The 4,624-nt window shown below is 58.7% G+C and overlaps 1 protein-coding gene across 1 annotated transcript in view; it reads right to left on the bottom strand.

Moving 5' to 3' along the window:
- The window catches only part of MAP7D1 (MAP7 domain containing 1), a 29,812-nt gene that overhangs the window by 24,260 nt on the left and 928 nt on the right, over window positions 1–4,624 (bottom strand). The window lies entirely within an intron of this gene.

Here is a 4,624-nt window from a genome sequence, read left to right on the forward strand (position 1 = left end):
CAGGAATGCAGGGGAGGCACCTGCCCAGGCTGGCCACCAGGCGGCAGGAAGTGAGGTACCTGGGCAGGGGTGGAAGCACGGCCCAGCTCCTGGGGCAGAGCAAGGAGTGCCCAGGTGACAGCTGGCGGGGAGAAAGGCACAGACAGCCTCTGGGAGCTAGTCCTTCCCCGCTCCCTCCTCCCCCCAGGACGGGGGACAGAGATCAGCACCTTTACCAAGAGCCCTCCCGCTGTCACAGTGGCTTCTGAGGCACAGCAGCAGACCTGACAGGAAGACGGGGGTGGGGGGGGCACGCAGGCAAAGACACCCGTGAAACAGACACAGACACGGCACAGGGAGCGCGAGCAACAGCAGACAACGCGGACACAGCCTGTGTCAAAGCGGGGGACAGATGCAGTTGTCCCTCTCTCTCATGCACACACACAGGGATCCAGAACCCTCCATGGACACACACACACACACACACACACACACAGGGATGCAGAACTCTCCGTGGACATGCATGCACACACACTTACAGGGATGCAGAACTCTCCATGGACACACATGTGCACATGAACAGGGATTCAAAACTCTCAGTGGACGCATGTCCACACAGAGCCAGGTACCCACTTCGAGGCACAGTGAAGCCTGAGACACACTGTCCCCAGAATATTTACATAGCCCCTGCAGGTCACTGCGGCTGGCCCGGCCCTGCCAGCACTTCTTCCCAGCTAGTGCTAGGTCCCATGCAGCTAAATCCCTTCAACTCATTCATTTCCTGCATCTTCGCCACAGTCCTGGGGGGCGCCATTGTTACTCCATTCTACAAATGAGGAAACAGACTCGAGGCTGACTGACGTTTGCGTAAGCCACACAGCTAGCGAGTTGCAAAGACAGGGTTTGGACGATTCCTGTGACAGTCTTTACTCACAGACCGCTACCCGAACGGGGCGCCTCCTGGGCTCCCCCTCCTTCTGGAGTGATGTGGGCCAGGAGAATGGGTGGGTGGGTAGGAAGGACAAACCCTGGGGTAGGCCTGATTATGGGGCTGGGACAGGGGGGACCCTGAGGGGGCAGCATTTCTCCCAGCCCTGACGGAGCTAAACCAGCTCTGAGAGGGACAGCACTAGGAGGCTGGGCAGCAGGGCCCTGGGGCCAGGCCGCCGGCCTGTGTGGGTGAGAAAGCCAGGAACCCTACTGAGACTGCAGACCAGTAGGAGCTCTCGGGCCCTGTCGGCAGCCATTGTTCCCAGCCTCCAATCAGGAGCACCCACTTCCTGTTATTTTAGGCGGCAGGAAATGACCCCATCCCGCAGCCCAGGCTGCACAAGGTGTCCCTCCCTCAGGCCCAGCAAGGCTGCCCAGGCTGGGGTCCAGGTGCCCAGGACAGCGGCCCAGCCTCAGCAGAGGCCTGGGAATGGCCCACTGGCTACGCTGTCGCCACCCCCTGGGTCCAGGGCCTCCTTCTGGTCTGACTTGCTCAGATGCCAACCTGGCAGGAGTCACAGGGAACCCAGGGCTCTGCTGCCTCTACCTCTGCCAGCCAGAGAAAGCATCACGGGATCCTCAAGACTAAGATACCCAGAAGACCAGTCATGGATGGGAAGCAGGCCAGGCCCTTGTGACAGGATGGTCTGGCCCATCACTATCAGCACAGAAGTTTGGTCAGATAGACTCAAGTTCAAATCTTGCCCTTGCCAGTTCCCGGCAGGGGAACTTTAGGCAAGTGACGTGACCTCTCTGAGCTTCATCTGTGAAATGGGGACAATACCAGTCTTCTTTTTTTTTTTTTAGCTTATTTTGTAATTAATTCATTAATTTTTAAATTTGTTATAGGGTATGTACGCTCACCAGAAGGAGACAGGGAGAAAGAGAAAGCAACCTGCCAGGTCGGGACTCGAACTGCAGCCAGCCACCACACCACCTGTTGGCCCCAATACCAGTCTCTACGGGACTGTCATGAGGAATAACCCAGACAGTGAAGGAGAGGTTGAGCCTGGCAAGAGAAGGCCTTTCATAAACAGGAGTGGAGATAAACGGGAGAATGTGGTTCACTGGGGGGTCCAAGGCTGGCCCACATCTTACACCTGGTGACGAGCCCTGACGGGGGCAGCCTACAGGGTCCCCCCTCCCCTGTGCTCTCTGCCCCCTAGGGCCAAGCTGCAGCTGACAGGTGATGGAGGAAACACTGCAGGCTGTCCCCGGGGTGCCAGGCAGTGCTACCACCAGGCAACAAAGCTGCATTATCTGGGCCCAGCTTCTTGGCTCCCTCCCTGGCCCCAGGGCCCAGCAGGGACCCAAGACATGGTCCCAGCTGCTGGTGGCCTACCTTCCAGTTCTGCTCAGACCTGAGACCTGTCCTGACAGCCCCTAAGTGCCACCATTCTAGTCTGAGCCCTGCCTGCGGCTCCTTCTCCCTTGGCTCAGCCCTGCCCACCAACAGCTAGTGCCCAGCCTGGGGGGTAGGGGGATGAGCTGGCCTAGTGCCCCTTGCTCCTCATTTGCATATTCATATGCATATGCCTGACTACGCATTAGGGGCTCATTAGAGGCCTCATTACTGGGCCCACCAGCCCAAAGAGGGTTGGGAAGTTCCTCGGGAGGTGCCAGCCAGGCTGGCTGAAGTATGGATAGTCTTGGTCCCCTGCACTAGCCTTACCAACTTCTACTCATCCTTCCAGGTCGTCAGATGCCTCCTCCTCTGTGAAGCCTTCCGTGAGCAGAGCCCACTGTCCACTTTGTCACCGTTAGACCTGGTTTCCCGCCAGACACAGACCCTGCAGTGAACACATCTGCCTCTCCCAGGGTAGGAACTGGTGCACACAGCCAGCCGCAAGCTGGCATGCGGTGGGTGTCAGTGAGGGTGTGCAACATAGCTGATCACACCGGCTTGCGGGTCTTCCCTCCTACTCTCCTACTCCAGCAGCCCCTCTGCTCCCTGGATACTCCCTGGCTTATGTCTCTCTGGAACCTGCTTCTCCCTTGCCCCTCATTTACCTCCTGAAGTTTGAACCAATCACCTCTCTTCCTCTGGCCCTCGAAGCAATTAAAAACGACAAAACAAGTAGCTAGCTTTTACGGAGCACTAACTAGGCCGAGTGTTCTAAGTGTTCACTGAATGATCCCTGTCTCTCTGTGACCATTTCTAGAATTATATTATAGATGGAAAAACTCAAGGCTGAGGTCACACAATAGCAAGTTATGAAGTAGAGACCTAAGCTGACTCTTCAACCCCGCCCTCCCTACACTTCATACCTCCCCGCTGGCACCTGTCTCAGGAGCAGGACCACAATAATGGGGACAGCACTTCACGCGAGTGTCTGCTCTCTGTGCGCCAGCTCCCCTGGCGTGCACCATCTCTAACCCTTGCGTTAACCCCACAGGGCTGGGCATATCACCGCATTTTCCAGGGGCAGAAACTGTGGCCCCAGGAGGTAAGTTACTCGCTCTGGTCCAGCAGTGTGGAAATGGCCCACCACGACTTCCACCCAGACCTTCTGACCCCCTTCTTGCTGCCTGCTGCTACTGCTCTGTGTGGAAGGGAGCTCTGAGTGGGGAGGACCATGTTCTACGCATGCACCGAGGCTCATGTTATTAGCGTGCACCCTGTCTGGAATTCTCACAGGGCACACACTGAGGGCAAGAATTGACCCCCGAAGCCCTTGCCTCATAGGAGACCCGTCACCTCCTGCTTCTCTCTGTGTAGGGACTAGCTCGTGTGCAGACCCCTGTGTATAGGATGGTCCTCCCAGCCCAGGACTCTCAGTGCAGCCCCCACCCCGGCCCCCCAGTACAGCCAGCACCACACTTGGGCCTTCCATTCCCAGTCACTACCCCCCTTCAGACCACTCTGTACACCCTAGAGCCAAGGACCCTCCGGTGCAGAGGGCCAGTAAGCTTTGGATGGACCCAAGCTGCCTCCTCTCAGGTCCCCGCTCAGGCTCAGCCCAGCACTCTTGTTTCCAGGCCAGCCTGCAAACCTCCCCAACTCTGCAGTCTGACGGAGTCCTCCTTCCAGCATCCCAGCTCCCACACCTACCTGTCCCCTCAAACACCCACGCTGGCATGGGAGGAGCCCACCTACAGCCAGGCAGCCCCACCTCATCCCCAGCTCTCCTCACCCACAGTTTCATCCTGGGCCCACACCCTGGGGGAGAGGGAGGCAATGGGATTAGGCTCCAGGGGTGTGGGGATGGGGCCACCTCCCCCCTGAGTCAGTGGGAACAGAACTTGGGTCCTCGGTAATCATTCTTCCCTCCCCTTCCAGGAAGAAAGACCAAGAAATCGCCTCCCTCCAGCCCCGACAGAAACCTGTCCCCACCCCCTCATCAGCTGCTCCCAGATCCGAATGGGATTTGCAGAAGTCCTGGGCACTGGTGGTTGGTGGGGTGAGGGGAGGGGAGGGGAGCTTTGGTGGTCTGGGGCCAGAGGGGGGAAAGAGAAAGGGAGAGAGCGAGAACGGGAGGCCTGGGCAGCCCCCGCTGCCGAATGATGTGGCAGGTCCCTGAGTGCGGCCTCGAGCCTCCCCTCTCGCGGCGGGAGTGTCGGGCTCTAGGGGCTGCGAAGGAGGGCGGGCAGGAGAAGCAGATTTACTTAGGTCTCCCTCCTCCCAAGTCGGGCCGGGTGGGCTCCGGAGGAGGCC

This window comes from Tupaia chinensis, unplaced genomic scaffold (assembly GCF_000334495.1).
Source record: "Tupaia chinensis unplaced genomic scaffold, TupChi_1.0 Scaffold000239_1, whole genome shotgun sequence".
NCBI classification, from domain to species: Eukaryota; Metazoa; Chordata; class Mammalia; order Scandentia; family Tupaiidae; genus Tupaia; species Tupaia belangeri.